This window comes from Ranitomeya imitator, chromosome 4, assembly GCF_032444005.1.
Source record: "Ranitomeya imitator isolate aRanImi1 chromosome 4, aRanImi1.pri, whole genome shotgun sequence".
NCBI lineage: Eukaryota > Metazoa > Chordata > Amphibia > Anura > Dendrobatidae > Ranitomeya > Ranitomeya imitator.
Window position 1 is genome coordinate 272066319 of NC_091285.1, and position 24515 is coordinate 272090833.

The 24515-nt window shown below is 41.9% G+C and overlaps 1 protein-coding gene across 1 annotated transcript in view; it reads right to left on the minus strand.

The window, feature by feature from the left end:
* KCNMB4 (potassium calcium-activated channel subfamily M regulatory beta subunit 4) overlaps positions 1-24515 on the minus strand; it is a 231503-nt gene that overhangs the window by 71504 nt on the left and 135484 nt on the right. The window lies entirely within an intron of this gene.

Genomic DNA, 24515 nt, shown 5'->3' on the forward strand with positions numbered 1-24515 from the left:
TATTTGCACTGCCCTATGCATTTAGCTATTTTAGCATTGTGACATACTGGGATATTGCATCTGATAGGTTAATTTTGGGAGTATTCATTCTTACAGGGTATATATACATCTATAGGTATCTATGTGTATGTTGGTAATGTTGTGTCCCATTATTGGTTTTCCAGTGGTCCTTTTAACAGTTTTGGTGTATTTGCTACTGTTTATATTCTAATAAAATTATATTGTGGATTATACTCCGTTTTCTGGTGTGTGTTTTCACCGGTTGTTACTCATGTACCTTTGGAGTTCTCTGGTCCCTACTATTGTTTCCAGAGCATTTGTTCTAATATTGGAAGGATAGATACAGGAAATAATTTGTGCCGACTACTATGGGAATGTATAACAATTACAAAAGTGGAAAATCCTTTAAGGGCACCGAGGGCTGAGGAGGAGTACAGAGAAATGTTAGATTTGGCTGTCCCTTTTTGCTGTATTAATTCTTGAATTTTTGGAAGATTTTTATTCTTTTTTTGTGGCTTTGCTTTTAAGTTAGGGGTAAGAACTGGCAGGTGTGAGGACCTTTGACTCAGGTTGCATATCTTGGCCAAAATATCAACCAATACCTCATATATTATATACAGCTCTGGCAAAAATTAAGAGACTACCACATCAAAACCCTATTGGGCAGCCCAATCTCCAGACCTGAACCCCATTGAAAACCTCTGGAATGTATTCAAGAGGATGATGGATAGTAACAAGCCATCAAACAAAGAAGAACTGCTTAAATTTTTGCGCTAGAAGCAGTGTGAAAGACTGGTGGAAAGCCTGCCAAGATGCACGAAAGCTGTGCTTAAAAATCATGGTTGTTCCACAAAATATTGATATCTGAACTCTTCCTGAATTAAAACATTAGTATTGTTGTTTCTAAATGATTATGAACTTGTTTTCTTTGCATTATCTGAAATCTGAAAGCACTGAGTTTTTTTTAAATTTTTGACCATTTCTCCTTTTTAGAAAAAAATACAAAATTTATTACTTGGAAATTCAGAGACATGCTGTCAGAAGTTTATAGACTAAAAGAACAATTTACATTTTACTCAAAAATATACCTATAAAGAGAAAAATCAGACAAACTGAACATTTTGCAATGGTCTCTTAATTTTTGCCAGAGCCGTATATATATATTTTTTTGCACTTTATTTTTCAGGCTGCAGCCAGGCCCAGCATTTTTGGCCTTGTAAACTAGGATGTCTGTTCTCATGGGATACATTTAGATAGTGCTGAGCAGTCCGCCTAATCTAATAGTATGGGGTCACTAATAGGCTGTAAGCCAGATTCTGTGCATTATCTGTGTGTGACCAGCGCCGTATACAAGATGCTTTTGTGCAATTTAATTTTAAGCAGTCACCCCCTCCATGAATTGGCAGGCTATGAGTGGTAGTCTTATCAGTATTTTGTACCTGTGTTGCCGCCATCTTTACTATATGAGATTGCTGCATCCAGAGAGTGAATTAGTTCTGAGACCTGGGCAGTTAAATCCTGCTGCCCCTTTTTAATTTTGGTCAGGGAAGTGTTGATGGAATGGTGGGGACGGAAGCTGGATTGTAGGTTGTCAAAGAATGGGATAGATGAGAGATGGGTGGAAATTCAGCGTTATCATGATGTTCGAGGAGTTTCTAGGCAAATGAGAACAATATGGGGCGATAGCTAGATGTAGAGGTCGGGCCAAGAGATTGTTTCTTTAAGATAGGTGTGATCATGGCATGTTTGAAAGCAGAAGCGATGGTGCCAGACGTTAGCCATATGACGGAAAGAAGAGGACCGTGTCACGGGTGGCGAGCAGTAAGGCTGCCTGAGGCATCAGGTGTGAGGTATTTTTTTTCCATGACCCTCTTCCAAGTTACATATGTGAGTTACAAACAGAGCTACAAGACATATCTAGTTTGCAACCCAGTGACCGCCAACCCCTTTAATGGAGAAAATTTAGGCTTGGAAAGAGAAGAAACACTGCACTGCACTACAGCATAAAACCTCATACCATCTGTGAAACATGGTAGTGCTAGTATCATGGTTTGGACCTGTTTTGCTGCATCTTGGCTAGGATGGCTTGTCATCATTGATGGAACAATGAATTCAATTATAGCAGTAAAATCCAAAGAAAAATATCAGGATACCACCTGTCCATGAGCTGCATCCAAATTCACACAAGTCAGTATTCTATAAGCGGTTACAGAAAAATAAAGTATACGTTTTGGAATTATCAAATGAAAGTCCTGACCTTAATCCTACAGAAATATTGTAGAAGGACGTGAAGCAAACAGTTTATGGGAGAAAACCCAACAACATAACAGAGATGAAGCTCTTTTGTTGGGAGGAATTAGATAAAATTCCTCAAGTCGATTTGCAGGAATAATTAACAATTACAGGAAACACCTACTGTATATGCAGTTATTACTGCACAAGGGGGTCACACAATAATTGAAAGCAAGGGTTCGCATACTTTTGCCACTCACAGATGTGATATTGGAACATTTTCCTCAGTTATAAAAAAATGACAAATTCTAATATTTTTTATTTATTTGCTTGATTTAGTTCTCTTTACCTACTTTCAGTGCTTGTGTGAAATCCTGATGTAGTTTTATGTGAAGTTTATACAAAGATTTGAAAAAAATATGAAGGGTTTATAAACTTTCTTTGACCACTGTAAATGGGTTGTCTGATCACCAGATAGATGATGAACTTAAAAAAAGAACGCTTTAAACAAGGCCACTTATAAAACAATTGATTTTTATTAACTACATAAATATAAAACCTAAATAGACACATAAAAAGTGAGAAACCACAGATAAGGCAGATAGTGGGTATGCCTGGATATACACACATTATAATCAATAGGTTTGTGTGTCAGGTTAATTATAAAATCCTTTATGCCCCTAATATGCAAATATTGTTTACATGTACAATCAGTGTATATAAAAAATTATTAATTCAAGCATAAAGAACCATAATTTTCACAGTATTGGAAAAAAACATAAGTATAGCAGCATTAAGTAGTCAAGTCATCAAAACTATTAAGTAAATGTGCTAATAAGCAAAAGGTGTTAGGTAGCAATAGTGCTAAGGACATAATACTGCCAGACACAGTATATCAGGTATACAAACATTTATAAACATGAGTAATGTATATAAGCATAGTTAGCATGGCACACAAAATAACCTCGGTAAAAGTCCAGGGACCCACTGCACCAGGCATGTGTTTCGCACTGAAATGCTTCATCAAGGAGTCACTAGATATGTAAAAGAATAGGCGATCAATATCAAATTTGCTGGGTTTTAACATTTGGCACCTCCACCGGTCAGTTGTTAGCAGCTCCAAAAGTGGCCAGATGTGCACGCAATGAATAGATATTGTAGGAGTAGGAGTTGTTCCCCAGTACTCCAATAACAATTTTAGGATAAATATGTGCTCCTATGTCTACAGCACTCCTCTTTTCAACATTCTAAGAATAAGCAAACAAACTTCTATGTCTAAAGTATTGCATACTTTGGCATATGGATGGTATAGATCCAGCAGATCCCCATATCCACTGATTTCAGCAGGAGCCACTTATGTTTTACCTGTCATTTTGCCAAAGAAGACCTACTGAGTCTTTTTCTCAGCATTAACACCTGAATGCTGAGCGACGGCCAGAAAGATCAACGGGAACAATTGCAATCAAAATCATAATCCAGAGCTGAGTTCCCAATTCTGTTGGCTGCTACTGAAAAATTAAGTTTGTTTTCACAAGCAGCTGTCACGATGATTTTTTTTCTGCAAAATCATGCTAACTTACAAGAACATGGCTGTTACATTTGCAAAGCCGCAGGGCCAATTAAATTGCAGACCATGATGTCAAAATGTATCCCCATGGTATTTTATTGCATAGAAACTTCTTTATTGGTCAATGCAATATCTGCCCCAAATTCTGGAGCCTTACTCTTTATATAGGGACAACTTGAGCCTTGTTTTTAGTATTATATGGTTTATACTGGCTATTTCTGTGTTGCCAGAGGCTGATGAACCTTACTAGCTCTGCTTTACTCTTAGTCTCTTTCAATCTTTTTTCTCCGTAATTTTTACAAATATTCTCTGATAAACATATTTTTTATGATTTAAATGGCCTCTGGCCTCTTTTTGACTTCCTTTTTTGGTGTAGGTTACTAATATATCAATTATTACGTATGACAAGTTATTGGTATTACTTGTAGGCATATTTTTGATGTGTGACCAACCCATCTTCCTACTGGTGATGGACACTGACCTTAGCATAGAAAGTGGATTATATTATAAAAAGTGGACAGACAAGAGAAGAGACTCCTCACTGGTGGTGTTTTCTTTTTCACCTCGAAAATGAAAGAAAACCAAATCTGGCAAATTAAAATCTAAAAAGTTTCAGAATCTGCTTCCTGCACACAGCTACAATATCCATTTAGAACTGCAGACGAGAAAATCAGAAGAATGAAAAATGGTCCTAAGAAAAGTTCTGATACCATTTTTTAGGCTAACATTTTTTGTGCTTTCATTCGGTAGGGTCATTTATCTTCACACACTTCATATACTTTTGTACTTTTGTCTGGTCATCCATTCTAGGATGTCTGATTAAAGGAATTTACTATACATTACTAAAATAAATTATAAAATATTTAACATTTCTATAATTCCTAAAATAAAAATGAAAATAATAAGGAATCTAAATCCTCATTTTATTAATTAAAAATACAAAACAAGGCCACATCCAAACATTTGTCACTCTTCAATGTGAACATCATTTGTTTCTGAAAATCAATACTTGGAAATATCTGAGAACTTTAAGATAACTCAATAAAAGGTTGTAATTCTGTACTGGCAGAGAACAGGGTCCACACTGCAACCTTCTAGCATATTTATTTGGCACACATTCCTGGCAATCTATGATTTTTAAAGCAAAGAACTAGGTGGAACCACGTCAGGTTCAATCTATTTTGATTGGCTGACCTATTTAGATTAAATGCCTTCAAGAGGATGAAAATATTCCAAGCTGATAAAATGTATCTAGAATAAATACATCCCAAATATAACAAGGACATAAAATATCTGCCCCCACATATAAGTTTAAATTACAGGAAAAAAATGGCAATTTATGTGTTTTAGTAGGTGATATCTCAGCAAACTCCGAAACTGAAAATTTCCCAAAAGGAATTATAGGCTTCACGCTCCAGTTGACACCTACATGTACTGAGTCTAGGTGCTATAAAAGATGACACAATGGCTTACACCCATGGATGCCTCTCTTTATGAGGAGTTTCTGAAAGGTTTCTCTGGTGGACACTGATTTTCTCAAAACTGCACCCCCCCCTCTGATGTTCACTCAGATGTACACCATATCAGCAAAACTAGAAATACTTGCACATATCAAATCTAGCATCTATGTAATAGCTCATCATTTTCTTCACACTGATTTGGACTTAGTTTTGTTTGTTTTTGTGTTTCCTGAAAACTGTCAACAAGTTGCGGTTGACAGATCTGTATTCTTACTATAAATCTCTAAGTCATAGCTCGAAAGCTTGTGCAAATCGACTATGTCATACCTTGAGAGCGTGTGTGAAATGACTCACTATGTCATACCTTGAGAGCGTGTGCAAATCGACTCACTATGTCATACCTTGAGAACATGTGCGAAATTACTGACTATGTCATACCTTGAGAGCATGTGCGAAATTACTCACTATGTCATACCTTGAGAGCATGTGTGTTAGGGGTCGAGTTCCCGCTTCTGCACAGGGGGAATCTCGAGCCGCCTCCGCTGCGGTCTCCCATTCTTGTCCAGCCGCAGTGGAGTCTGCTCAGCAAAGACGTCGGTCCCAGCGTCTTGCTCATCCTCACTCTGTTCTGAGAGTTACTGCTGCTTCTCCAGTCTCTGCCATTAAAGTCAATGCTGGTCAGCAGCGAGCGGACTTCCCTGGGACTAAGTCCTTGTCTGCACGTACTGAGCATGCCCAGCATAAGGTCTCCCGTTGGAGATCGAGGGTCATGTGCTCAGGCTCTGCAGCACATTCCATTGGTCCTCTTTGCAGGCCCTGGAAGGGCAAAGGTGCTGTGGCCTCTTCCTGTGCTGCTGCTATATAAACTGCGCATGACCGCACGGCCATGCGCTAGTATTATCTGACAATTGCTTATGTGTGTATGTTGTGAGTGCAAGTCGTCCTTGGAAACCCCTACCCTATTGAATGTCTGTTCGCGGAAGGTGTATGGCTGCTATCTAGCGCCCGACTTAGCCTACAGCACTAAACACACATCTCAGCGTCCTGTAGCTGTGCCTGCCAGTACGGCGCCGTGCGCCTGCCTTGCGCTTTCCATACCCGAGTCTGGGTGGTTAGTGGCGTCCGTTAGTGCGGCATCGCTTGCACTCTTGTGCACTTATATTTCTTAAGGTTCTCTACACACCCAGTTGCGGTGTTACGCCAGCAAGGGTCTAATCGGGCTTCAATCCCTTCTGGGGTTAAGTCCGCTGACCACTTGCTCGCGCACTAGTGCGGTACTGCGGTCCTGTGAATTAACAGGATCGCTTTCTTCACGCTGGGTGAGGTTTAACCCACGCGTGTATACTTTAGTGTACCGCCATATTGTCTGCAAATTGCTAGCAGCAGGTTCTCACCTGCACGGTGGACCCCGGACTGCGAACGCACCTTTATCATCTGTCTAGGTGCATTCCGCCAGTCCTAACAATGTGTGAAATGACTCACTATGTCATACCTTGAGAGCGTGTGCAAATCGACTCACTATGTCATACCTTGAGAGCATGTGCGAAATTACTCACTATGTCATACCTTGAGAGCGTGTGCAAGTCGGCTCACTATGTCATACCTTGAGAGCATGTGCAAATTGACTCACTATGTCATACCTTGAGAGCATGAGTGAATTGACTCACTAGGTCACACCTTGAGAGCGTGTGCAAATAGACTCACAGGACCCGATCCAGTGGCCAGGTCAGTAATCTATGGTTGCTAAATGAGAGCTTCTAGAACCGCCTCCTACCTCTCGGCAGCCACAGCTCTTCTTTTGATTAGCCAGCCTAGCACGATGTCACATGTACATGACATCACAACAGGCTGGCTAATCAAAAGTAGAGCAGTAGATGTTGTAAGGTAAGAAGAGGTTCTGTCACGGCTCCCTGGTATTAACCCATTACCTGCCAAATTAGCCATTTTAATTTTTTTTAATGACTTGGGTCCTAATGAATCAGAAACATAATTTGCTAATTTTTTTCAAGTACGGATTTTTCAGAAAAGGGCGTCCCAATATTCAATTAAAAATGACAATGACATGATTTCCTATTTTGAAAACATTCATTTTACAAACATAACACAACACAAAAAATTGGACCTAATTATAAAAATTATAAAATCTTAGTTGCTGGAAGCTAAAGATTAGGCGTCCCAAAAAAGGGCATTGGTAGATAATGGGTTAATGCTGCAGGGAGAGCTGCACACAGCAGCAAAGGAGCTGAGCTAAACGCCGAGTTACTAACCCGGCAACCAACAGGACCTGAAACATGTGACAGAGTAGAGAAGGTCAGGGGGCGGAGCCAGATGCCGGGGTACAGAGAAGGGATAAACACTCGAGAGTTATCAAACAAGCAAAGATCAGAGCCAGGAGATCACGAGGTACCAAAGGGAAGAGACAGGGGATAGTCAGAAGTTATGCCAGAGTTCAGTAAACCAGAAGAACAGAGTAACGAACAGAGAGCAAGAGAAACACATTGCAAACCAAGCACACACTCCAGGGGTCAAGCACACATACTAAAGCAGAACGTATAGCTGACAGAGAAACCCAGTTTGGAGTGATTATAAATACCCCTCCCATCTTGAAAGAGAGGCCAACAACATTAACTCTGAGAGAACAGGACATTAACCATGTCCTGACCATGACAGGTTGTCAGGGCTCCTGACCAGTGGCCATAGATTACTGACCTGCCCGTTGGATCAGGTCTTGAGTATAAATTGGCACCAACTCTAAAAGCAGTGTTTTAGCGTGGAAAGTGTGTGGATGACTGCATTAACAAAAATCAATTAAACCAAACCGTTAAAGCTGTTCATGGGCTGTGTCAGGCATTGTACATCCTTGTAGAAACCTTTAGACCCCTGTTTGTAACATAATACTAGCTAATATAAGTATAAGGTACTCCTTTGCTATTTAGATGAAGATTATTATGCTTTACGTGATATTGCCAATAAGTCATAGGGTGTGGGCACCTTTAAATATTTTCATCTGTCACTCAGATTTGTCAGAAGCTTCACGTTATCGGCTTCATGTATAGAAATCTCTGGGTGAAAGTGACAGAGCTGAGGACACCTCAGCCTGCTCTAGCAATCAGCTCACATATACATTGAATCTTGGCGATTTCTTGCTTATTTAGATTGTCCATAAATTAACCTCATGATTTCCTTTTTGAGGTACATTTCTTGGTCTGTCCATATACGGGACAATTTTACAATAACCCAACAAAAGTTCTGCTCTTAACCTCTAAACATTCGTCAGGAAATAAGTGGAGCTAAATAGATATTTCCCACCATACAAATCAGTTAGAAAATGTTTTGGATGATAGGTTTTGGAAATATCCTACAATTGTGTTTTTATACATACTTTACTTTCCACAAATGACCAATTTCTACGAATACAAGATAAGTGCTTTGATCCAATAGATCCTAAGTAGTAAGGTTATTTTAAGAACACATGTCTTGTTATACATTAAGTATGCAGAAGTTCCTATGACAGCTTGTCCTTTTTATGCTAACATGCATGTATCTCTTCACACTGTATAGCAGTTAGCTCCAAATTGTGGCTTTCCATCTGTTTCAAAACTTCAAAACACAGCATGCAGTTGTCAGGGGCTGACAGGAGTTGTCATGTCACAACAGCTATTAACTGAAGGCCACGGCTATATAGATGCCAGTCATTTACGGATATAAGCCTTGTACAGTGCTTTGAAGTTTATGGGGTTAATTTTTCATCATTCTGGCTTCTGGTATCAAGTAAAAAACACAAAATTGGGCACAAGGGGTATTTGTGCAAAAGTGAGGTGATTGTTATTAACGTGTTGGCCAGGTAATTTAAAGAAAAAAAGGGTGAGATTTGGCCAAAGGGGTTTGATCAAGTGACGAACAACAAATATACTATATTATCAGCTTGAATATTGGCATACATTGTGGTAGAAATTTATGCCACTCTTTACATTACATTTCATTTTATGCCTAAAAGGAATCTGTCATGTGAACAAACACTTTGAACCTGCAGATATCAGGTCAATCTGCAGGTTAATGGCGTTTTGATGCCACGTGGCCGCTGCACTGAAAGCCCCCCTGCCAGGAGGAAATTTACTTTATTATTTCCAGCAACCACCGGCTTTCAGTCGCGGCGACTTCAGTCACCGTTCAATAGATAGTGAGTAAACATGCCCCGGTAGTGACTGACAGCTGGCTCTGTACTGAATCACTGCTGAGCATTCTGTCAGTCAGTGCTGGGGTGTGGTTTCAGCCACCGCTCACTATGAACTGAGCAGTGACTGAAGTCACTCCAGCCGTGCCTCTACGACTGAAAGTTGGAGGCTGCTGAGGAACAAAGTTAATTTCTTCCTGGCAGCCATGGTGTCATTTATTCATATGACAAGTTCCCTTTAAGGCTATGATACACATTGGAGCGCAGTCAGCCAAGTAATTACCAGCTGACATCTATTTCCTATGCACTCCAGTGTTCTCTATGAGAAGGCCTTTGCCAAATTAAATTTGAGGCGGCTTAGCTCAAGGGAGAACAAAAGGATGAGCCGCTGAAACTCTCTCACTTGTTTCTCAACATCATCTGTTAGTAGAGATTCAGGAGACACATACACTATAGACTGCTGGCTGATCCAATCAATATCTAGTCTAAAGTGTATGGGGGGCCATTACATACAGCTAAAGAATGCACAAAACGCCTGCCTTTCTACAGTGGGCGTGCACCGATTCATCAAAGCCTTTTACGCCAGAAATACTGGTGGAAATAGTTTTGAAAACTAACAAAAAATTTTGCACAAAAATGTTGGGACTTTTGATGCTTTCCCGCCGGCTCTGCCAAAAGGGGGGAAAACCTAGGGTATGATGGGGGCATCACGCCACTGCTCGACTTTTTTATGACAAGCTGTGGCGCTCCTTTCACCAGAAATCTGACTCCACGTCTGATTCCACCATGTCCTATCATCAAGACCACAGTGAACATCTTGATGAGTTGGGTTCCCTGTCTTGATAATCCCCCCGTATCTGTTTAATGTCCCAATGCACATTCATTATGAAAGGTAGTATAACTGCAGGACTGGAATAGGCAGGGCACATTTGTGGCTTGTTGCAATGGAGACACATAAGCCTTGCACAGAACACTGAGAAGAAAAACAATTGGAGATTTGCATAGACTGTGAAACTATTTACAAAGTTGATTCAATTTTCCTTATAGATGCCCCGGAGCAATAAAGAATGATTATGAAGGCGTACATGGCCTTTGTGCAATGTGTACATCTCAGACTACTTACCACTTACCAGCTCATTTATCTTAGTTTCTCTAAGCAAAGCACAATTCTAATACAAGGTATTGTGACTTAAAAATACAAAGAAACTGCAGAAGGAAACCCAATGTCTTGCCATGCCTAGCCTATGAGTATTACAAGATTCCTCTCCTGTGCCCTGTTCTTTGTAAGACTTGAAATGTAGGAAGCTGAAAAGGTCATACTGTTTGCATCTAATAATTGAGGTGGTGTTAGGGCTAGCGGAATGCACCAAATAATTATAAGGATGGTATAAGGTGCGTTCGCAGCCCGGGGTCCACCGTGCAGAGATGGAACCTGCTGCTGAGTAATGATGAACTATATGGCGGTATAATGTGGATACACACAGGTTAGCTTCACCCGGTATAAAGGAAGCGAACCCTGTTGTGTCACAGGGCCGCGGTACCGCACAAAGAGCGCAGGCAAAGAGTCACAGAACTCTATCCCAAGACTCAGGGGAAGAATTCCTCTAGACCTCTTGTACTCGACACCGCTACTGGGGTGTCAGAGATTAAGAGAACTAATAATTTACTGCACAAGAGTGCGTGCAGTACCGCTCTGGTGGACGCCACTAACCACACAGACTTGGGTCAGTAAAGCGCTCTATTAGCGCACGGCGCCACACTGGCGGTCGCTGTTATCAGACGCTGTATCGTGTGCTAGCTGTGCGGTATAGCACTGTCAGGCGCTAGGTAGCTTCCACCATTCGCGAATAGTCAACAACACTAGGGATGGGAATGATTCGGAGCTTTCATCCATTGACAGGCATACATACACACACAATAATAAGTTTATACTAGCGCATGGCCGTGCGGCCATGCGAACCATTTATAGCGGAAGCTCTCCAGGACCTTCCTAGTGGTCCAATGGGAGCTGCTACAGGACCTGAGCATGTGAACCCCAATCTCCAATGAGAGGTCGTCCCTTGGGCATGCTCAGAAGAAGAAAAGCAGGACTTAGTCCCAGGGATGCCTGCTCGCCGCTGATCAGTACTGGTTACAATGGCTGAGCCTGGAAGGACAGCAGTAACCAGCTGCACAGTATCAGCTTGAGCCAGATGCTGGGACCGACATCTCTGCTGAGCAGGCTCCACTACGGCTGGAGGAGAACGGGAGACCACAGCGGAGATGGTTCGAGATTCCCCCTGTGCAGTGGCGGAAACTAAACACCTAACAGGTGGTCTGGAAGGAGATAACAAATCACTCAACAGATTTGCATTTTAAAGTCTCATGGGAAAGTGGAATAAGTGTCGAAAAATCATCTAGCTGACAAGAAAAACACAAAAAGGAAATGCGAAGAGTAGTGATTTACGTTTAATGACTAGCTTAGAATGCTCAATTACAATGCTAAAAACTCCACTTTTCACCCAATATGTAGGGCAGCGCATTAAACTAAAGGAGTTTTCCCAACATCATAAATGGTTATAATTGCAAGGAGCTTGCAAAAACAAGCAACTTTGCAATTTACCGGTTCTTAAAAATTCCTCTATTCTTGATAACAAATTGATTTTTAATTGTTTTGTTTACTGCTCATTGCCTAGGTTATCAGCTATCACTGCAATCTAACATCGATGGATAGTCTCCTAGGCTAGGAGTTCAGTGCTTAGAAGTTCTCTTGAATAGAGCTTGTAAGCATTGCTGTTATACTGGCCAGATCCAGCCTGGTTCAGTGTCACTGCACTAATCCGCAAAGCTGCTTATCAAAGAAAGCAAGATCGGGTCGGTAGCGCAACAATGATGCTGGTACAAACTGTCAACCAATCAGGGGAGCCCCATTCCTGGCAAACAGGAGCTTTGTTCTACTGAGTTATAGGTGACAACCCCTTTAAACACCATAAATTACTTAACAGGATCTACAGAAAGAGTAGCATGATAACTGTGACAAATTTGCTCTTATCAATAATGTATATGTGGACATGGCAGATGTCAGAAAACATGGGGGAAAAGCTGAATATTTTAGGCTTTCCCTTGCTATGATTAAACAAAATGTCTTAAGTACGAGGTGTCCTTCCTTCTCCAGATGACACATCAGGAAGAGGAGGAGTAGTATATAAAGCACCAGGCAGTCTCTGGTGTAAGTATGGCCACATATGTTGATCTATGCCAAGCCCTTCACTGGCTTCCTATCACCCAGGACTCCAGTTCAAAACCCTTACAATGACATACAAAGCCATCCACAACCTGTCTCCTCCATACATCTGTGACCTGGTCTCCCAGTACCTACCTACACGCAACCTCCGATCCTCTCAAGACCTCTTTCTCTAGTCCCCTCATATCTCTTCATCCCACAACCGCATCCAAGACTTTTCCCGTGCTTTCCCCATACTCTGGAACTCTCTACCCCAACACATCAGACTCTCGCCTACCATAGAAACCTTCAAAAAGAACCTGAAGACTCACCTCTTTCGACAAGCCTACAGCCTGCAGTGATCCTCAAGCTACTCAACCGCCGCACAACCAGCTCTACCCTCTCCTAATGTATGCTCACCCATCCCCTGCAGACTGTGAGCCCTCACGGGCAGTGTCCTCCCTCCTTCTGTACCTGTGTGCCTTGTTTATGGCTCATGTTTAATGTATTTGTCTATATTTGCCCCGTATTCACATGTAAAGCGCCATGGAATAAATGGCGCTATAAAAATGTATAATAATAATAATAATACAGGACTGCCTTCATAATATACTTAATATTTTAGTTACCCATTAGGACATGCTAGTACGAGGTATTCTACATAGGTCCAGGGTGGGCTTATAAAACAAAAATCCAATATTCATCTCCTGGACTATCACTGCTTTTGTGCACTTGTTAGTGTGTCCCCTGCTAGTCTCAAGGCATAGATATCCACAAGTAGTGTCAGGCGAGTGCTGCAGCTATTCCATGACTGCGACCTTCAGCTACCAGACACCTTTAGCAGAAACCTATTTCATTTGAGAACTAAGGATCATGGATATTGAAATGCAAAAACTGTTTGCGTGATTCCAACATAAAAGAGTATTCCCATATTCCCAACATAGACATTTATAGCATATCCACAAAATATTCCATAACTGTCTGATAGATGCAGCTATGAAAGCAAAAGAGATCTGTCGAAGATGGCTGTGCCCCATATCTATTAGTCATCTACGTGAATAAGAGATCTGCTGAAGATGGTTATGACCCATATCTATCAGCCATCAATGTGAATAAGGGATCTGCCGAAGATTGTTATGACCCATGTTTATCAGTCATCTATGTGACTAAGGGATCTGACGAAGATGGCTATGACCCATATTTATTAGTCATCTATGTGAATAAGAGATCTGCCGAAGATTGTTATGACCCATGTCTATCAGTGTTCAATGTGAATAAGGCATGTGCCGAAGATGGCAATGAGCCATATCTATCAGTCATCTATGTGAATATGTGGTAAATAGCTGTGCTAAGTAGACAGTAACATTTATAGCATGTCCTTGTAGATGACTATGTAGATATGGGAACCCAAAAGACGGAAGCCGAGAGTGAAGATCAGATTCGGATATGAATCCTTGAACTTGACACATCTACCCAAGCTGCAACTTTGGCTCAGCCGATTCCAATCCAGCTATAAAGGAATCAGTTAGCTTTATCTTTCTACAAAACATTGTGTGCTTTAGGAACACCATCAGCGGTGTAATTTCTAGCTCTGCAGTGAAGACAGAACAGTGATTTGGTCGCCACAGCCTACCTCATACTAATCAATCACTGCAGACTGCATGCGAATGCAGGCAATGCAGTTTCTCTATTGTCCTTCATTCAATTACCCCAAGATAGCTGCAACAGAACAGCACCTAAATCACGCTGCCTGCAGATCTTTACTATACTTTGTGCAGCTATATGTTTAGACTAAACTTAAAAAAAAAAAGAATAGTTACACACCAAATTTACAACCTCATCTAAAGTCAGAGTCACGGTAAACTGGCTCCGATAGACTGCTTCCTACTCAAACACTGGCAGGATTGTAAAACACATGGTAAGCAATCGGCAGCAACTGTCTTTTATGGAAAGAAGCACACGGTCATATATTTGTTAAAGGGTCCATAGCACTTGGCTAAAATATTGTCAACCTAGATACAAAGTTCTACATAGTCCACACCCGGCTTTGTTACACAACTTCTCATCTGATCCCTTAATACATCAGAATTTGAGCAAAAATAAATGATCATTTAATGTGGCCCAATTATGCATTTACATATATGGACATTAGGAAGAAATCTCTAACTTGGGACCTCTATCAAGGAGTCAAAACCAAGAGAAGTTATGCAAGACACTCCAACTCTGGGGGAGTGTGGTGGACTCAGTCCTCCCATGCATAAGATGATTATTCATTGTAATAGCCAATATGTACTGCTATGATTCGCCTGCTGCCTCCATTGCAGAGATGTATGACCAGCTGAATGATGGAAGTTAGAGATGGAAAGCAGTGGGTAATTAATCTATCAGAATAAGACATATTGGGGGCATGGTTTGCCAGGGGACAGAAGTGGACGTGTTCTTGCGGGGCTCCTGTTAATCACCTATTTACTGCTACTTTAGCATACATAAACGTGGATTACCTGACTCCACATCACATCGGAACATGCCAGGAATGAGATGGGAGAGGAAAAAGGCTGGCACACCGAGGAAATCTCCCTCATTGGGGCTGAAAAGTCCCCGGGAGAAACCTAATGGAGGCCTGCTTCCTTATGGGGGAGGAGCAAGTAGGCCAGCTCCACAAGAAAATCATGGGCCGAATCAAAGAAAGAAAGACCAGCAGACTGAAAGAACACAACGGAGTGACCGGGCAGCAGCTGAGAGGACACCTGATTTTATAATAACTCCGGTGCCGGACACTGCAGTTTCGGCGAGAAGCTGGAAGATCGCGGGGAACTATTTTCCAGCGTCGAGGTGGAAGGATACAACTGATAGCCCATCTGCTCCAGCGACGAGAATCCCTATCCCAGCCAAATCATCAGCGCCGGGCGGTGAGGAGGTGACAGAGCGCCGCAAGACTTACACCAGATCACACACCCTGCAGCTGTGGGAGGAATCAGAAGACACCTCACAGACATCACCGCTGCACAGCGGTGGAGGAACCTCCCCAGCGCCCCAGACCGCAAGAGGCAGGCTCAGGTATGATGCGCCCGAGTTCACGCCTGGTAGTGTGGGGAGAGAGGAAGCCCAGACACAGTGTGCAGAGGTGGAGGGAAAGAGGGGCACGGTGCAGCGACGTGACATGTATAAAGCACCTTACACAGGCCACACTGGAGGAACGCCTTATAGGCATTGGATTGGAGGGGGGGACTCCCTTCCAGCTGAGCAGCACAGCAGCAGAAGGAGGACAACAGACGGGGACAGACCCCCATATGAGGAGTCAGACGCAGACCCACAACAGGGTCATCCACCTGGGGACACTCCCATTGTTAATTCAATAAAGCAGACAAAAAAACGCATAAATAACATGGCTTTTAACCCCTTCCTCTACTCTACCAGAAGCAGCAGTTCAGAGGAGAGTGAGGAGCTGTTAATAAAAACAGCGTCAGGTTCTCCTGACTACACAAAACACAATAATCTGAAACAGTTAAAGGGGCCCCTCAGCTCTCTGGAGCACCTAGAGAATATTCACTCTGAGGAGTTCACGGGGGAAATGGACTCTGAAGGGAGCGAGCCTGATGGTGCTTGGTCATCATCATCATCAATAACTTCATCACACTCCGACCCCGCTTTGGATGACATAATTGACCGGGGGGGGGGGTCATGCGACCGCCGAGACGCTTCCACTAGGAGAAGTTTTTGGTAAACTAGGAGGAAAACCATCACAAGGGCAACATTCTTTAAATAACTCACAAATAGATGATATTGTAGCTTCTGATGATCACCCTTCAGAAAGATTTATGACCAATCTATGCAAAGCTCTCCTAATCTCTTTGGACACAAACGGAGCTAAAACATCTGAAAAACTCATTAAAAAGCTTTTCAAGGACACCTTTTCACAATTAATTACTGCTCCACTCTCTGATTCCAATATAGCTCCCAATAAACATTCCTATACTCCAAAATCATATTCTCCTAGCAAACATCAGGAATCGACACACTCTGATCTTGTGGGGGGCGTCTCTGTGCTTTCGGATCCCCTGGTCAATATAAAGAATGATATAGCTTCACTCCAGAATAGCCTGGCTATCTTTGAGAACTTCAAAAGGAAAAACAACCTAAAAATCCGAGGGATCCCTGAATCGGTTAAAAAATCCCAATTGGGAGGCTATGTCTCCCCCATGATCTCCCACTTGTTCCCCACTACTCAAGGGAAAAATTTGGTTGAAAAAACATTCAGGATACGCAGGCCATCTTCTCTACCGTCGAATATAGCCGCAGATGTTGTTGTTTCATTTTATCCCAACTGGCTGAGAGACTCACTGCTGGACATTGCAAGAAACCCAAGGTTCCTGTCCTCTCCATACGGCCACTTAACCTTCTATAGGGATTTGTGCAAAGATATCTTACAAAAACGTAGATTGTTTCAGCACTCTACCCAAAGACTGCAGGAATACAGTATAACTGGTACCAATCTTCTAACCTGAGGTTTCACTTTGCATCTAAATGGTACACCTTCTCTTCTCCAGCAGAGGCAGCGGTCTTTCTGAACCGTGCGGGTATAAACCCGACTAGGTCTTCCTCAGGGCCCACTTCCTCAACTTGAACTAAATCTTCTCCGAGCGTGTCGGAAAATATTTTTCTTCCTTTTCTTCTTCTGATACTCCACATTGTAGCATGTAAATGAACCGAACTCTTCCGCCCACAAAGTCCTAGGGTCATCTGGAGATGACCCGGAGCCGACAGGCCTTCGCATAATATTCATTTTTACTGGACAGCTTCAGAGTCGATCTAATTGCCCAATTCCACCTATACTAATGTGTACATTATTGCATTATCTATGTCACTGCATTTCTTACTCAACCCTTTTTTAGGTATCGTTCTTAAGCTACAGCCCAGCGTCAGAGTTGATCTGATCTAACCAAGTTTATATGTAGCTATCATATAATCCCTACATTTATGTCAAATAATGGTTATACTATTACTTTACAGGGTCTATTACGTTGTCTTATCTATACTAATATATACTTATATATACTTATCTATACGTTGGGTACAGCCGGGACCAGCTGCTTGGAAAGCATCACCAAACCGCGCGCCGTAAGGCCTGTAGGACATTATTGCAAGAGAGCTTGGCTGAGTAGATTACACAAGAAGGAAAACACACAGCAAGTCAGCAGGATCTAGGAGCAACATGGCAGATGTGACAACCTACATGGTGAGCTGCAGCATGTGCTACATGTTCACAGATCGACCAGAAGAAGAATCAAATTTCACCTGTCAGAAGTGTAGACTAGTGGCCCTTTTAGAAGAAAAGGTGCGGGGTCTGGAAGAAAGAATAGCAACTTTGAAACTCATCAAAGAGAATGAAGACTTTCTAGACAGAACAGAAGCATCTCTACTGGTCACAGAAGGTGAAAAAAGTGTCAGAGAACCTCCAAAAGCAGATGAGTGGAAGCATGTGACCAAAAGAAGCAAGAAGACCATGGAGAAATCACCAACCACACAACTGAAGAACCGATATCAAATCTTTGTAGAGGATGAAGATGGCACACCTAAGGATGAAGCAATACCAGCAAGCAAAAAAGAAAAGGGCACACAGCAACAAGTGACAGCAAAAAGTACAGCCAAGAAGCAACGAAGAGTGGTGGTGGTGGGAGACTCACTACTGAGAGGCACAGAAGCAGCCATCTGCAGACCGGACATAACCGCAAGAGAAGTATGCTGCCTTCCAGGTGCGATGATCAAGGATGTGACCGATAGGATACCAAAGCTCTTCAGCTCCAAGGACGTCCACCCATTTCTTCTGATACATGTTGGCACCAATGACACGGCAAGGAAGGACCTACCGACAATCTGCAAAGACTTTGAAGAGTTGGGGAAGAAAGTAAAGGAACTGGATGCACAGGTAGTTTTTTCTTCTATCCTTCCAGTAGACGGGCATGGCACCAGGAGATGGAACAGGATCCTTGATGCAAACAACTGGCTAAGACGATGGTGCAGACAACAAGGATTCAGATTCCTGGACCACGGTGTGAATTACTTGTACGATGGACTCCTCGCCAGAGACGGACTACACCTCAACAAACCTGGGAAACACACATTCGCCAGAAGACTCGCTACACTCATCAGGAGGGCGTTAAACTAGAAGAAGAGGGGACGGGAAGAAAAACATTAGACTTGAACAAAGAAGACCCAGGAAAACATACTCAGAAGGGAGGTAAGAACATTTCTAAAACAATCCACAGCGAGGAGATTGGAACAAAACAAAATCCTCTAAACTGCATGCTCGCAAACGCCAGAAGCCTGACAAACAAGATGGAAGAACTAGAAGCTGAAATATCTACAGGTAACTTTGACATAGTGGGAATAACCGAGACATGGTTAGATGAAAGCTATGACTGGGCAGTTAACTTACAGGGTTACAGTCTGTTTAGAAAGGATCGTAAAAATCGGAGAGGAGGAGGGGTTTGTCTCTATGTAAAGTCTTGTCTAAAGTCCACTTTAAGGGAGGATATTAGCGAAGGAAATGAGGATGTCGAGTCCATATGGGTCGAAATTCATGGAGGGAAAAATGGTAACAAAATTCTCATTGGGGTCTGTTACAAACCCCCAAATATAACAGAAACCATGGAAAGTCTACTTCTAAAGCAGATAGATGAAGCTGCAACCCATAATGAGGTCCTGGTTATGGGGGACTTTAACTACCCGGATATTAACTGGGAAACAGAAACCTGTGAAACCCATAAAGGCAACAGGTTTCTGCTAATAACCAAGAAAAATTATCTTTCACAATTGGTGCAGAATCCAACCAGAGGAGCAGCACTTTTAGACCTAATACTATCTAATAGACCTGACAGAATAACAAATCTGCAGGTGGTCGGGCATCTAGGAAATAGCGACCACAATATTGTACAGTTTCACCTGTCTTTCACTAGGGGGACTTGTCAGGGAGTCACAAAAACACTGAACTTTAGGAAGGCAAAGTTTGACCAGCTTAGAGATGCCCTTAATCTGGTAGACTGGGACAATATCCTCAGAAATAAGAATACAGATAATAAATGGGAAATGTTTAAGAACATCCTAAATAGGCAGTGTAAGCGGTTTATACCTTGTGGGAATAAAAGGACTAGAACCCAATGTGGCTAAACAAAGAAGTAAGACAGGCAATTAACAGTAAAAAGAAAGCATTTGCACTACTAAAGCAGGATGGCACCATTGAAGCTCTAAAAAACTATAGGGAGAAAAATACTTTATCTAAAAAACTAATTAAAGCTGCCAAAAAGGAAACAGAGAAGCACATTGCTAAGGAGAGTAAAACTAATCCCAAACTGTTCTTCAACTATATCAATAGTAAAAGAATAAAAACTGAAAATGTAGGCCCCTTAAAAAATAGTGAGGAAAGATTGGTTGTACAGTGGGGCAAAAAAGTATTTAGTCAGTCAGCAATAGTGCAAGTTCCACCACTTAAAAAGATGAGAGGCGTTTGTAATTTACATCATAGGTAGACCTCAATTATGGGAGACAAACTGAGAAAAAAAAATCCAGAAAATCACATTGTCTGTTTTTTTAACATTTTATTTGCATATTATGGTGGAAAATAAATATTTGGTCAGAAACAAACAATCAAGATTTCTGGCTCTCACAGACCTGTAACTTCTTCTTTAAGAGTCTCCTCTTTCCTCCACTCATTACCTGTAGTAATGGCACCTGTTTAAACTTGTTATCAGTATAAAAAGACACCTGTGCACACCCTCAAACAGTCTGACTCCAAACTCCACTATGGTGAAGACCAAAGAGCTGTCAAAGGACACCAGAAACAAAATTGTAGCCCTGCACCAGGCTGGGAAGACTGAATCTGCAATAGCCAACCAGCTTGGAGTGAAGAAATCAACAGTGGGAGCAATAATTAGAAAATGGAAGACATACAAGACCACTGATAATCTCCCTCGATCTGGGGCTCCACGCAAAATCCCACCCCCTGAGGTCAGAATGATCACAAGAACGGTGAGCAAAAATCCCAGAACCACGCGGGGGGACCTAGTGAATGAACTGCAGAGAGCTGGGACCAATGTAACAAGGCCTACCATAAGTAACACACTACGCCACCATGGACTCAGATCCTGCAGTGCCAGACGTGTCCCACTGCTTAAGCCAGTACATGTCCGGGCCCGTCTGAAGTTTGCTAGAGAGCATTTGGATGATCCAGAGGAGTTCTGGGAGAATGTCCTATGGTCTGATGAAACCAAACTGGAACTGTTTGGTAGAAACACAACTTGTCGTGTTTGGAAAAAAAAGAATACTGAGTTGCATCCATCAAACACCATACCTACTGTAAAGCATGGTGGTGGAAACATCATGCTTTGGGGCTGTTTCTCTGCAAAGGGGCCAGGACGACTGATCCGGGTACATGAAAGAATGAATGGGGCCATGTATCGTGAGATTTTGAGTGCAAACCTCCTTCCATCAGCAAGGGCATTGAAGATGAAACGTGGCTGGGTCTTTCAACATGACAATGATCCAAAGCACACCGCCAGGGCAACGAAGGAGTGGCTTCGTAAGAAGCATTTCAAGGTCCTGGAGTGGCCTAGCCAGTCTCCAGATCTCAACCCTATAGAAAACCTTTAGAGGGAGTTGAAAGTCCGTGTTGCCAAGCGAAAAGCCAAAAACATCACTGCTCTAGAGGAGATCTGCATGGAGGAATGGGCCAACATACCAACAACAGTGTGTGGCAACCTTGTGAAGACTTACAGAAAACGTTTGACCTCTGTCATTGCCAACAAAGGATATATTACAAAGTATTGAGATGAAATTTTGTTTCTGACCAAATACTTATTTTCCACCATAATATGCAAATAAAATGTTAAAAAAACAGACAATGTGATTTTCTGGATTTTTTTTTCTCAGTTTGTCTCCCATAGTTGAGGTCTACCTATTATGTAAATTACAGACGCCTCTCATCTTTTTAAGTGGTGGAACTTGCACTATTGCTGACTGACTAAATACTTTTTTGCCCCACTGTAGATGACGAGGAAAAAGCTAACATATTAAACACCTTCTTCTCCACGGTATTCATGGTGGAAAATGAAATGCTAGGTGAAATCCCAAGAAACAATGAAAACCCTATATTAAGGGTCACCAATTTAACCCAAGAAGAGGTGCGAAACCGGCTAAATAAGATTAAAATAGATAAATCTCCGGGTCCGGATGGCATACACCCACGAGTACTAAGAGAACTAAGTAATGTAATAGATAAACCATTATTTCTCATTTTTAGGGACTCTATAGCGACAGTGTCTGTTCCGCAGGACTGGCGCATAGCAAATGTGGTGCCAATATTCAAAAAGGGCTCTAAAAGTGAACCTGGAAATTATAGGCCAGTAAGTCTAACCTCTATTGTTGGTAAAATATTTGAAGGGTTTCTGAAGGATGTTATTCTGGATTATCTCAATGAGAATAACTGTTTAACTCCATATCAGCATGGGTTTATGAGAAATCGCTCCTGTCAAACCAATCTAATCAGTTTTTATGAAGAGGTAAGCTATAGGCTGGACCACGGTGAGTCATTGGACGTGGTCTATCTCGATTTTTCCAAAGCGTTTGATACCGTGCCGCACAAGAGGTTGGTACACAAAATGAGAATGCTTGGTCTGGGGGAAAATGTGTGTAAATGGGTTAGTAATTGGCTTAGTGATAGAAAGCAGAGGGTGGTTATAAATGGTATAGTCTCTAACTGGGTCGCTGTGGCCAGTGGGGTACCGCAGGGGTCAGTATTGGGACCTGTTTGATAAATGTAAGGTTATACACATGGGAAGAAGGAATCAATATCACCATTACACACTGAATGGGAAACCACTGGGTAAATCTGACAGGGAGAAGGACTTGGGGATCCTAGTTAATGATAAACTTACCTGGAGCAGCCAGTGCCAGGCAGCAGTTGCCAAGGCAAGCAGGATCATGGGGTGCATTAAAAGAGGTCTGGATACACATGATGAGAGCATTATACTGCCTCTGTACAAATCCCTAGTTAGACCGCACATGGAGTACTGTGTCCAGTTTTGGGCACCGGTGCTCAGGAAGGATATAATGGAACTAGAGAGAGTACAAAGGAGGGCAACAAAATTAATAAAGGGGATGGGAGAACTACAATACCCAGATAGATTAGCGAAATTAGGATTATTTAGTCTAGAAAAAAGACGACTGAGGGGCGATCTAATAACCATGTATAAGTATATAAGGGGACAATACAAATATCTCGCTGAGGTTCTGTTTATACCAAGGAAGGTGACGGGCACAAGGGGGCATTCTTTGCGTCTGGAGGAGAGAAGGTTTTTCCACCAACATAGAAGAGGATTCTTTACTGTTAGGGCAGTGAGAATCTGGAATTGCTTGCCTGAGAAGGTGGTGATGGCGAACTCAGTCGAGGGGTTCAAGAGAGGCCTGGATGTCTTCCTGGAGCAGAACAATATTATATCATACAATTATTAGGTTCTGTAGAAGGACGTAGATCTGGGTATTTATTATGATGGAATATAGGCTGAACTGGATGGACAAATGTCTTTTTTCGGCCTTACTAACTATGTTACTATGTAATTTGTAGCACTACATATAGCCTATAATCCATAGCCTACTGCAACTTCAAAGTTAATTTAATTTCTACTATGAGAGTTACACATATCATTTCCCTTATAAACATATATTTTACTCAATACTCTCTTAAGTATTATTTTTATGCTACATCTACGTGTAAATTCTTACAGTATTATGTGATTGCTTGTCTCCCCTATTTTCATAGGGGTTCTTTCCCTATTCTCATATCCCTCCCCTTACCTCCCCTCCCCCTCCTTGTCTACCCATCTCAGTTAAAATATAAAACCCAATAAAACTTTTGGAAAAAGAATAAGACATATTATTTATATCAGGTTTCTGTGTTAAATTTATTTTTTTTAAACATATCGCAATCTGTATTAAAAATGTTAAAAAAAGAAATCTTGCAATTTTTATGGGCTTTTTTTTAGACTCCGCTTCCCTTTTGTTACAGGAAACAACACATGTACATAGTCACAATAGTCAGATCCTGACTATCTTTTATATTAAAATTTGTAATGAGATGGTGCAAAAGTCATTGTAAAGAGAAGGGGAGCAGGGTCAGATGTGAAAACAGCTACTGTAATTGGTGGATCCTGTGTTTATCAGCTGTGTATAGAGGTGTTATCTGTCATTGGAATCCTGCTTTTGGTTATAAGAAGATTTTCTAGAACTCTTTCTGAAAGGATGGGAAGTATAAGCCTAAAAACCCCAGTCATACGAAACAAAATCACGGTGTGGCCCAGGTTTCAGAACGCTGTTGAAACATGTTGTGGATTATCATTCAATAAAGGTCTGCACTTTTTAAAAGAAAAATATATTTTTTTTTATTGCTTCCACCTTTTTCAACTCAGCGTTCCTTACGAGACGGTGATTTTGTTTCCTATTACTGCTATTTTCCCTCCCTGAGGGTGTGCGGCAGGAGCTGCTCTCAGAGGAACCTCACAGGCAGATCAGGACCTTCCATCACGTGACCGCAAGGACCTATGGTCACATGACTCCCAGCGTGCACCACGGTGCTTAAACGCATTCCACAGAGAATCTCCTTTCAGCAAGGAATACTGAAGCCCTGCCTGGCTACCACAGCGGATCACCTTGCCACCACTCGCAGCTGTCAGCCAACTACCAATTGGACGCACCATCATCCTTCAAGCGCACAACGAGGCTACACAGGGTTGCATAATCTCCTAAGGTTAGTGGCTACACAGCTTCACTCACAGTCTATTGCTCATGTGCATCCCTATCCTCTTTTCTTTTGCATAAAAAGCCCCAGTA